This window comes from Pleurodeles waltl, chromosome 4_2 (assembly GCF_031143425.1).
Source record: "Pleurodeles waltl isolate 20211129_DDA chromosome 4_2, aPleWal1.hap1.20221129, whole genome shotgun sequence".
NCBI lineage: Eukaryota > Metazoa > Chordata > Amphibia > Caudata > Salamandridae > Pleurodeles > Pleurodeles waltl.
Genome location: NC_090443.1, coordinates 747,026,388 through 747,039,069, shown reverse-complemented (window position 1 = coordinate 747,039,069; position 12,682 = coordinate 747,026,388).

Below are 12,682 nucleotides of genomic sequence, written 5' to 3'. Positions count from 1 at the left end.
AGTGCAAACAATGAATAGTCACAATAGAATGCAATGGGGGCACATAGGGATAGGGGCAACACAAACCATATACTCTAGAAGTGGAAAGCGAACCACGAATGGACCCCAAACCTATGTGACCTTGTAGAGGGTCGCTGGGACTGTAAGAAAACAGTGAGGGTTAGAAAAATAGCCCACCCCAAGACCCTGAAAAGTGGGTGTAAAGTGCACCTAAGTTCCCCAGAGAGCACAGAAGTCGTGATAGGGGAATTCTGCAAGAAAGACCAACACCAGCAATGCAACAACGATGGATTTCCAGACGAGAGTACCTGTGGAACAAGGGGCCCAAGTCCAAAAGTCACGATCAAGTCAGGAGTGGGCAGATGCCCAGGAAATGCCAGCTGTGGGTGCAAAGAAGCTGCCACCGGATGGTAGAAGCTGTGGATTCGGCAAGAACGACAAGGGCTAGAAACTTCCCCTTTGGAGAATGGATTTCCCACGTCGTGAAGAGTCGTGAAGAGGTGTTTTTGTGCAGAAAGACCACAAACAAGCCTTGCTAGCTGCAAGGGTCGCGGTTAGGGTTTTTGGATGCTGCTGTAGCCCAGGAGGGACCAGGATGTCGCCAATTGCGTAAGGGGACAGAGGGGGCGCCCAGCAAGACAAGGAGCCCTCTCAGAAGCAAGCAGCACCTGCAGAAGTGCCAGAACAGGCACTACAAAGTGGGGTGACCTGGAGCTCACCCGAAGTCACAAAGGAAGGTCCCACGACACCGGAGGACAACTCAGGAGGTTGTGCACTGCAGGTTAGAGTGCCAGGGATCCAGGCTTGGCTGTGCACAAAGTAAATCCTGGAAGAGTGCACAGGAGCCGGAGCAGCTGCAAAACACGCGGTTCCCAGCAATGCAGTCTAGCGTGGGGAGGCAAGGACCTAGCTCCACCAAACTTGGACTGAAGAGTCACTGGACTGTAGGAGTCACTTGGACAGAGTTGCTGAGTTCAAGGGACCTCGCTCGTTGTGCTGAGAGGAGACCCAGAGGACCGGTGAAGCAGTTCTTTGGTGCCTGCGGTTGCAGGGGGAAGATTCCGTCGACCCACGGGAGATTTCTTCGGAGCTTCTAGTGCAGAGAGGAGGCAAGCTACCCCCACAGCATGCACCACCAGGAAAACAGTCGAGAAGGCGGCATGATCAGTGTTACAAGGTCGCAGTAGTCGTCTTTGCTACTTTGTTGCAGTTTTGCAGGCTTCCAGCACGGTCAGCAGTCGATTCCTTGGCAGAATGTGAAAAGAGAGATGCAGAGGAACTCTGATGAGCTCTTGCATTCGTTATCTAACGAATTCCCCAAAGCAGAGACCCTAAATAGCCAGAAAAGGAGGTTTGGCTACCTAGGTGAGAGGATGGGCTAGCAACACAGGTAAGAGCCTATCAGAGGAGTCTCTGACATCACCTGCTGGCACTGGCCACTCAGAGCAGTCCAGTGTGCCAGCAGCACCTCTGTTTCCAAGATGGCAGAGGTCTGGAGCACACTGGAGGAGCTCTGGGCACCTCCCAGGGGAGGTGCAGGTCAGGGGAGTGGTCACTCCCCTTCCCTTTGTCCAGTTTCGCGCCAGAGCAGGGCTGGGAGATCCCTGAACCGGTGTAGACTGGCTTATGCAGAAATGGGCACCATCTGTGCCCATGAAAGCATTTCCAGAGGCTGGGGGAGGCTACTCCTCCCCTGCCTTAACACCTTTTTCCAAAGGGAGAGGGTGTAACACCCTCTCTCTGAGGAAGTCCTTTGTTCTGCCTTCCTGGGCCAAGCCTGGCTGGACCCCAGGAGGGCAGAAACCTGTCTGAGGGGTTGGCAGCAGCTGCAGTGAAACCCCTGAAAAGGCAGTTTGGCAGTACCCAGGTCTGTGCTAGAGGCCCGGGGAATCATGGGATTGTCTCCCCAATACCAGGATGGCATTGGGGGGGCAATTCCATGATCTTAGACATGTTACATGGCCATGTTTGGAGTTACCATTGTGAAGCTACACATAGGTAGTGACCTATGTGTAGGGAACGCGTGTAATGGTGTCCCCGCACTCACAAAGTCCGGGGAATTTGCCCTGAACAATGTGGGGGCACCTTGGCTAGTGCCAGGGTGTCCACACACTAAGTAACTTAGCACCCAACCTTTACCAGGTAAAGGTTAGACATATAAGTGACTTATAAGTTACTTAAGTGCAGTGGTAAATGGCTGTGAAATAACGTGGACGTTATTTCACTCAGGCTGCAGTGGCAGGCCTGTGTAAGAATTGTCAGAGCTCCCTATGGGTGGCAAAAGAAATGCTGCAGCCCATAGGGATCTCCAGGAACCCCAATACCCTGGGTACTTCAGTGCCATATACTAGGGAATTATAAGGGTGTTCCAGTATGCCAATGTTAATTGGTAAAATTGCTCACTAGCCTGTTAGTGACAATTTGGAAAGAAATGAGAGAGCATAACCACTGAGGTTCTGATTAGCAGAGCCTCAGTGAGACAGTTAGTCATAACACAGGTAACACATACAGGGCACACTTATGAGCACTGGGGCCCTGGCTGGCAGGGTCCCAGTGACACCTACAACTAAAACAACATATATACAGTGAAACATGGGGGTAACATGCCAGTCAAGATGGTACTTTCCTACAGCTATTCTCTTCCTTTTCAACTTTCGATCACCATTCAGCTCTTATTCACTTAGTTCTTCTTTTCTCGTAGTATCTACTTCTTCTTCTATGGTTGGATCGACAACCACCTCTTTTCTCTTCTCCACTTGCGATTACAGCCACCTATCTCCTTTCAGTGAACCCTCTGTCAACAATCTCTTCAAGATTGAACTTGAACCCTTTTCTTTCTCTGTGGTGTTTCCTCTTGACGGACCTGCAACCGGTTCAGGAGGATTCAGATCACTTTGACTTTGACTTTGATCCACCTCAACTCCTTCCCCTTCTTGGTCTGGCAATAGCTCCTCTTGTCTCTCGGAACCGTCTGCTTCTGGGAGAGCCCCCTCTTGACTAGGCTGTCCTGCTGCTTCAGTTGAGATAGGTTTTCCAATACTTTCCTGGAGGTCTCCACCCTTGTCTCTCGACAAGCTCAGATCCAGTCTCAGTTCCTCTTTGTTCTTTTTCCGGTGCTGTGATTTATCTCACTGTTGTTGGCACTCTCAACAACGCTTCTTCATGATCCAGTGGACATGCCACTTTATTCATGTGACTTGCGTGAATCCAGTTCGGGATCCTAGCACACTTCACAGCTGTCGTAGTTGTCAGGACCACCTAGTAGGGTCCCTTCCAACGAGGCTCCAAACACATCTTTCTCACATGCTTTCGGACAACAACCCAGTCTCCAGCTCTCAGGTTGTGCCCTGGGTCATGGATCGGTGGCAGTGTGGTAGCCTTCACCTGCTGAGGAAAAGAGCGTACTACATCAGCCAGACCCTTGCAGTAATCCAACACCATATCATCTGTAATGTTGACAAGTACATTTGCTGGTACTGCTGGGAATCTCATTGTTCTCCCCATGAGGATCTCATGAGGCGACAGTCCTGTCTTCCTATCAGGTGTATTTCTCATTGACATCAACACCAAAGGCAATGCATCAGGCCATTTCAAATTCGTAGCTGCACACATCTTTGCAATTCTTGACTTCAAAGTACAATTAATCTGCTCCACTAGTCCTGATTCTTCAGGGCGGTAACTACAATGCAAATTCTACTCAATGGTCAGTGCTGCACACAATAGTTTAATCACCTCATTATTGAAGTGACTTCCTCTATCTGATTCTAAAGAGATCGGTAACCCAAAACATGGTATCAGTTCTCTAAGCAGCAGTTTCGCTACTGTGAGACTATCATTTCTTTGTGTAGGGTATGCTTCAATCCAATGACTAAAGATGCAATCACCAGCACCCATCTCAAACCTCCACACACAGGCATCTCAATAAAATCCAATTGCATTCTGCTGAATGGACCTCCTGCTCTTCCAATGTGGCTCAAATTAACCACTGTCCCTTTCCCCGCATTTAATTGCTGACAAATGACACAATGATGGCAAACTTCTTCAGCTGCTTGTCTAAACTTGGGGTTGAACCAATCAATTTTGAACAGACGAACCATGGCATCCCTCCAATATGTGCCTGACCACGATAGTACCTTGTCATTTGAGACAACAGGCTATTTGGCAAAACCAATTGGCGCTCCTCAGAAACCCACAATTCATGTTGTCTTTGAACACGTTTCATTTTGCTCCATGAACGTTTCTCCTCTTTGTCGACACTACTCTGTAAACATTTTAATGCTTAACTCATACAAGTTGTGTCTTCTTCAGGTAATAATTCCCACTTGTCCTTGAATGATATACAGTTCAATGCGCAAAACCTTGCGACTTGATCCACATATCCATTCCCCAATGACACGTAGTCCTGCAACTTTAGATGTGCACTGCATTTTACCACAGCAATTTCTTCCGGCAATTGAATTGCATATAACAGCTCCTTTATTCTCTCACCATTTCTGACTGGTGATCCAGAAGAGGTCAGGAAACCTCTCTGTGACCACAGTTGACCAAAATCATGAACTATTATGAATCCTTACTGGCTATCCGTGTAGATAGTGACTCTCAATTGAGCAGAAACATGGCACGCCGTAGTAAGAGCGACCAATTCTGCTACCTGAGCAGAATACACTCTTTGAAGCCAGGAAGCTTCTAAGGTGCCTGTAATCGTGCACACAGCATATCCTGCTCTCAGTGTCCCTGTGTTGTCTCTCAAACAAGAACAATCAACAAAAATAATTTGATCATTCTCTTCCAATCGGGTATCTCTAATGTCAGGTCTCGGTTTTGTGCACAACTCAGTTACTTTGAGACAATCATGTTCAACATCTTCCTCTTTTTCAATTTCAGCAGTATCACTCAGAAGTAAAGTTGCCAGGTTCAGCACTGTACATCTTTTTAGTGTCACGTTTGGAGCTCCCGAAATACTCGTTTTGTACCTAGTCAATCTAGCACCAGTCAGGTATTGCATATTCATCCTTGTCAATAAAATCTCAATCGAGTGAGGGACCATTACAGTCAGGGGATATCCCATTACCACGCCTTCACACTGTGAAAGACTCTGACCAACTGCGGCAACTGCACGCAAACAACCTGGTAAGGCTGCTGCAACTAGGTTCAAAGTAGCCGTAAAATATGCTACTGGGCGATGAGCACCTCCATGGACCTGAGTCAAGACAGACAATGAACATGCATCACGTTCATGACAAAACAATGTGAAAGGCTTCGTGTAGTCAGGCATACCCAACGCTGGGGCTCTGCACAAACTCTCCCTCAACTCAGTAAACGCTCTCATTTCATCCTGATATAGCACTATGGGATCAGTGACTTCCTTATGAGTCAGCTTCTGTAATGGTCTTGATATTTCTGAAAAATCCGGGATCCGTAGGTGACAATAGCCCACCATTCCCAGGAACATCCTGACATCTCTCTGTGTAGTCAGGGGACTTATCTGCAGTATCATTGTAATACTCTCTCTGGATATTTTCCTTGACCCTTTCTCAGTTTGCAGACCCAAATACTTCACTACCTTCTGGCAGTACTGCAATTTCAGTGGTGACACTTTATGACCATATTTTCCCAAATGGTTCAACAGAGCAATCGAGTCATACTTACACCCGTCCCTTGTCTGGGACACAATAAATAAGTCATTAATGTACTGCAGCACCAGAGTCGATTGAAAAGGCAATTCCAATGACTCCAAATTCTTTTTCAAGATCTGGTTGAACAAGGAAGGTGATTCTGTGTCCCCTTGAGGAATCCTACGCCAGCAATAGGCCTTATCCAGAAATTTGAAACAAAAGAAAAATTGGTTAGCCTCATGAAGGGGCACAAAAAAGAACAATTGTGACAAATCAACAACCGTAAACCACTCTGCATCACAGGGAATCTGGAACATTAGCACAGCTGGATTGGGCACTACGGGACAACATTTGACCACAATCTCATTTATTTTTCTCAAATCCTGAACAATCCGAACCTTTCCACATGGCTTCTTCAAACCCATCATTGGTGAATTACATGGACTGCTCAACACCTTTTTTAGAACTCCCGGCTTCACAAAATCTTTAATTATCTGATCCAATTTCATCAGGACATCTTGTGTCATGTTGTACTGTGGAAGTTGAGGGAAAACTGCATTTGGCTTTAAAGTAACCTTAATTGGCTCCACTCCCTTGATCGGACCTACTTCTTTTCCTGTCAAATCCCACACATTCTCTTGTACTGTTCCCTGCAAATCAGAATGAAGCTCTTTCACTGTGAACATCGGGAAAAAACTCAATCAAGGGCTACTCCTCATTTGTAGTTTCACACTCTGTTTCTGGGGCTTGATCTTCCTCTTCATCACTATTTGTCTGAATCTCAATTCCATCATTTGAGCAAGTATTCAAACATATTGCCTTACACAGTAAGTCCCTTCCCAGTAGGGATACTGGACTCGAGTCACAGACTACAAATGTATTCAGTCCCTGGAAATTGCCAATCTCGACTTGCACTGGTTCTGTGATCGGGTTTGTCAAATATTGATTCGCTACCCCCAAAACCTGAACTGTTCTTCCTGAAAAGGGCAAATTCGAAACATCTGCACTTCTCACTTTAGAACGTGTAGCTCCTGTGTCTACTAAGAATGAAACTCTGTAACCCATCACCTTTCCCCTCACATAGGGTCCTCTCTGATCTACGTCTAAAGAAGTCGCAAGCACACATGGCTCCTCATCTGAACTGTCACCCAGCCATTCACCATTTATTTCATTCTCACTGTGTAATGGGAATTAATGCACTGTGTTACTACTTCTGTCATTTCTCTGACCTGTGACCTGTTGAGAAAGCATCATCTGTTGCTGCTTCATTGGGGCTTGAGGTATCTGCATTTGCTGTCTAGGTACCTGGGAACCTGCTGCTGCATTGGCTGCAATTGTGACACTTGTGCACTGGGCATTTGCACCTGCTGCATAGGCTGAAAATTCTGCATCTGACTCATATTATTCTGGAAATTTGGATTAGGACCCCTTAATCTTGGCCCTCTCACATTCTGGAATGTATTGATGTCATTACCTTGCTGAACAACACCCTCCTGCACCATTATTGGACACTCCAGCTTCCAATGTCCCACGGCTACGCAAATGTGACACGGCAGTAGCTTCTTCATTCCCTGCACATCATTCTGAACCACTACAGTATTCAAATCTGGACCACAATTCATATTGCCTCTATGACCTCTACCCCTTATCTGAGGCTTAAACATGAGATTTCCCTGCTGCTGTGGCATCTGCTGCACATAATTTCCTTGCACTCCTGTTAGAGCTGCCTTAATCTGCATCACCATCGCCTTCTCTTTCAACTTTTTCTGCTTCAACTCAATCTCATCACTACAGTATTTCGCATACTGTAAAATCTCATCAATCGGCTTTGCTTGCCAGCAAATCAAAAGACTCTTAATCATCTGACCTATTTCAGGTCTCAGTCCTTCCACAAATCTGAAATCAAAATGCAGCATATATTTTGGATCAATTGCTTCCTTGCCACTATACTCCTTGAACGCCTTCAACAATCTTTCATAGTACGCATGTATCGCCTCCTTTGCTTCCTGTACTGTCCTATCAATCCTCTGCCAATCAATATTTTTGGGCGAATTCCTTGTTTTCAGAAACTCAATCACCTTATAGTAATATTTCATTACCTTAGGAGACAGTGCACCTGTATTCTTGTCTCTCTCCAGTTCACTTGTTGGCCAATCTACAGTCCTCTTACACTCGACCCACAAATCAACTGGAACCACTATTTCCAGTAAGGTGTTCAAGTGATCCCACAAACACTTCGCAAGCTTCAAAAACCTGTCTGTCTGCTGATACCATTCTACTGTCTTCTCTCTCAATTTTGGATAATCATTCGTAAATGATCAAATGTCACTCCTACTACAAGGGACATGAACAAAATTTCCCCCTGGGATTTCCCTCATTGGCAAAATCTTCACCGGATCCTTGTCCTGTTGTACATTCTCAGTCACTTCTAGAGAATCTCTTTTCTTCTTGTCTCTTTTCTTTACCCATCTGCCTTCCCACTTCTTTAATGCTTCCCAAACCGTAGCACTCTGCAATAATTCGTTAAGATGCGCCTTCATTCCATCTGACCTCATATGTGCAAAATCCTTTGCCTCAAAATCTAATCTGTAACTCCTCTTCAAATGTTTTGTTTTCTCAATTTCTATGCCATGCTTCTCTGCCAAATCTGCTAATCTCTGATGTACCTTGCCCACCTCTCTTGTAATCCTTGGGCATAAGTATATCAACTCTGCTTCTTTGTAGGTCTCTAATCTATTCACCCCCATTGTTCCCTCAACTAGTTCGCCTGCTTCCATACTTAATCTTACACAATTAAATTGCTCCTCTCCCTTAGATTCATTCTGTGTGGTATTCAGCTTGTCTAACCATTCAGTTAACTGCTGTGCTGTCAGTCCCAGCAATGAAATGTTATTTGCTTGGACTGGTGGCACCTGCTGTACCACTGTACTCAGAGTTTGCGGTGTCAATAATTTCAGGTTCTGACCTTCATTTGGTCCAGTCATGGCATCTGGAAGTGCACCAAGTGGACTAAGATCTAACAGTGATCTTGATCCATCAAAAGTCGGACCCATGGAAGAGACCACCTGAACTTCTTCATTTGGTCCCCTCCCCATTACACTCTGAGACATTGCTCCCTGTTTGCTCATAATTGGTTTGTTTTGTGAAAATAATGGTACTGCTGGAACAACAGTAATCATCAGCGATATTGCATCCGGGGCTGTTCTGGCACCTACACTCTGTGGAAAAGAAACTACCATACTCTGATTCATTACTGGCGTCAAGTCTGACTGTGTCCATGTCATTGGCGTAAATCTTGGCATTACCTGTGGCTGCACTTGGGGCAACAAAATCTGAGTCAGCTCAGTCTGGACCAGCATTGGTCTCGGAACCACCTGCTCCAAAGGCACCACTAAGTTCGAAGTAGTCTCTAATCAGGATAAATTCTCTGTATCTGTGGTAGCTGCATTTGCGTCTGCACTACAGGAGTAGTCAGCACATTAGGACTACTTTGCACTGCACTCTTTGTCAGGTTAGCATTAACCTGTACCGGACTCACTGTCCCAGTTGCCAGTGCCGGGGCTGTCGTATCCACACTAGTACTCGGACCACTCTCATTCACTGTATATGGAGGTGGTCGATCCCTCAATATCTGTGTAACAAGATCTTCAGCATCTGATTCCTCCTCTACTACTGAAGACTTTCTTGCTCCCTTACTCTTGGACGGATTTTTATTAGTCTTTCTAGTCACCTTCTTCCCTTTCGTCTCATCCTCCTGTGTAATAGCCGGAAACAACATAACTTCCTGCAAAGTCACTGATCTCCATTTCTTCTGCTCCCAATCCCATCTTGCTCCCGCTAAAGACTTTTCTACTCTTCTGATTCTTTTCTCGAATTTCAATTGTTGTTGCTGTCTAGCTACCAGCTCCCAAACTGCTAACGCCTCAAATTGTGCTGTCTCGGAAGGGACCTAGATTCATATAGCGCTATCCGCAATTGCTCCAGAATCCTCAAATTGAACGTCCCATTCTCAAGAAGCGCTAAGCTCCCATTCTTCTCTGTCAACTTGCACCATTGCTTTAGCCAAAGACATGGCGCAACACCTCTCTCCTCCATCACAATGTAAGCCGGTGTATTCTCTGGTGGGGTAGACTCTTTTTTAATGTCTGCTTAGAGCAGGCGTTAAACTGACACAGCTCTTTTTTGAATGGGGACCTACTGGCATTACTGGAGTGGCGTCTTTTTTTAAGCTAGTCTAGCAATGCATCACTTTAGTGCCACAGATTCATAGTAAATACAGTGCTACCATGGGGACTTTAGGGGAAGCAGGGCAGAACAAGAAATCTGATGCATCGATGGCGATGCGTCAGATTCTTGTAAATAAGCCCCCAAGTGCCAAGGTAAAGTCTCTGGGACACATTTGCTTGGTGTATCCAACCCCTGCTCAATCTCAGCCAGCCTAAATTGATGTGTAGGTCCCAGTCACCTTTTGTACTTTTAAATACTTGAAATGTTTGCTTTAAGATCAGCTTGTCTGTTCTGTGCCCTTGCTACCAGAGTTTAAGCTCAGGTTTACATTACTGAAACCTTTTACTGGACCTCCTAACGAGCTAGTCAGTTTATTATTTGTGGGCTACTACCATCCACATCAATTAATAATGTACTGTCTTGCAATGGTCCAGCTACTGTTGGAAAGGGTGACAGAGGTACCAATTAAAGGTAGCCCCTCATATTTAATTCCTGTTTTCTTTATCTCTGGTTCCGCTATATATACCTTGAAGTACCCAATTCACATTTGAACTAAACGAGCTGGGAGAAAACTCCAAATGCATCAGGGCCACTTTGAGGCTCTCTCTTCAGAGAATAAAAAAATGCTGATAGTTCCGCCATATATGTCACTATTTCCATTCATAGAAATGGCTACTACCCTGGAAATGAGAGCTGTTTTAGAAAACAAAAATAACATTACCCTGACTGTAAACTATAAATTGTCAGCTGGCTGTGCTGGGCTGGCCGAAGTGAAAAATAATGAAGACATTCATTAGATCTTGGAAACGTTCACCGTCTCACTCTGCCTTTGTTAATTATTACACAAATACATTAGTAAATTATTAATTACAGGACCAACAAATTGATTTAACATGATAAATTAGGACAATCCATGTCTCCTCAGGGAAAATGTCAACAGAGAGGACACGTTTCTAAGAAGATACACAGTTGTATTTTATTACAGTCTGCTCTGTCATTACGTTAGAAACAATTATATCAATATATACAGTAGAACTACTGTGAGTAGCTGTATTTCATTGTAGGTGCCTCTGACAGACCTCACAAATGGGCCTTATTTGGCACAAGTCTCAATAAAATGTGTTAAAGCAGCTGACAATATTTCACCTTCTTCTTTTATTGTGGAGTCACAGGAGACGTGGATGACCACGCGAAAAAGAGAGGGTGTGTGGAGAGAATTACAAAGCAAGTGGAAAAAAGAAGAAATAGAGAGCCACACCCATGCCAAAGAGAGAGACCGAGAACAAAAGCAAAAGCACAATCTAAAGAAAGCCACGTGTAGAGGAAAACACGGGCAGACAGATATAGAGAGCCACAAACAGTGCTTAATTCTTATGCCTCAAGCATTTGCTGCGAGCAAAAGACACAAATGGGAAAGACGGAAGAAGGAAAAACTAAAAAGCGTAATTAAGGGAGAAAGTAGAAAGTTGCAGGATGAGTTTAAGGGGCGGGGGTGGGCATAAATGGATTGAAGAGGCCCGAGATGGCTTCAGGATTACGCTGTCTCAGTATTCAGTGCTGGCAGATTTAATTACAGCAGCCTCGTGTTTAAGAGAAGGACTTTGAGCACCAGCACCTCTTTATTTACAAATTAAGCACTGGCCACAAACCTCAAAGAGAAAGACATTCAGAGAGAATGCCAAAGAGTTGTCCACTGGGTCTACCCTATGGAGCAACATGTGAAGCAAAAGCTACAAAGAGAGGTAAACAAGCACAGCACATCACAATAGAAAGAAAAATAGTACGGGGTTGAGAAAGAGAGACGGTCATAGACGGGAGTGAAGTAAAAGGCTAAGACACCAGAAGTCAGGAAGAGACGGAAAGAGAAAAGGACCTATGAAGAGACATTGAAAATCCCACCGATGTTGAAAAGTTCACCGCACAGACGGCGAGTCAGAGACGATAGTTAGCTTCAACGTGACACTGAGAAAATGGTGGAAAAACACAGAAAGTATGAAGGGAACCGCATTAAAAAGCTAGAGAGAATGAGACAAACAGCCTGAAACATACACAAAATCGGTGTAGGAGACTTGACTGGATTTTAAAGAAGCCGCATATCATCTCTGTGCCCCGAGAGACTGGAGCAACAGAACCATCAGCACTAGAACGCTCCATGGGGCTAGGTAGATTAATTTTTTGAGGCAGCATACGGCGTTATTTCTTCACAGCGTGTTAAATACAGGTTTGCCTGACTGAATCAGCAGCCACTGAATAAAAACAACCTTGAGGAATCAATGAGCTCGGTTCGCACAAAAATACATAACAATATGCCTGTAGGGCTGCACCTGTGACTGGAATACATTAAAAAAAAAAAAAAATTACAACTGTTTCTAATAGTATTTATGGGACACTGTATTTGTCGTAAAATTTTCTAAAGACGACTACTGCAATCCGAGGCTCAGATTTATACTCTGCCCTGAATTAGCATCATTTTTATGCTAATTCAGTGCAAACTTAACTCCATATTTATATTTTGGCGCTAGACAGGTCTAGTGCCACAATATTGGAGTTTAAGTCATTTTTTGGATGCGTGAACCTACCTTGCGTCAATGAAGTGCAAGGGAGGCGTTCCCGCCAAAAAAATGACTTTAAGGCCCTACCGCCTTATTTATCCTCCCGTGTAAAAATAGTGCACAGGTGGAAGGCAGGCCTAAATAATGGCGCTAAGCCAGCTTAGCGCCATTATTTAACGCCTGGTTCAAGGCAGGCGTTAGGGGACCTGTGGGCCCATTTCCATAGTGATACACCATGGAAAGAGCCCACAGGTGCCCACCCCAAGCCCCAGGAACACCCCCACCCAT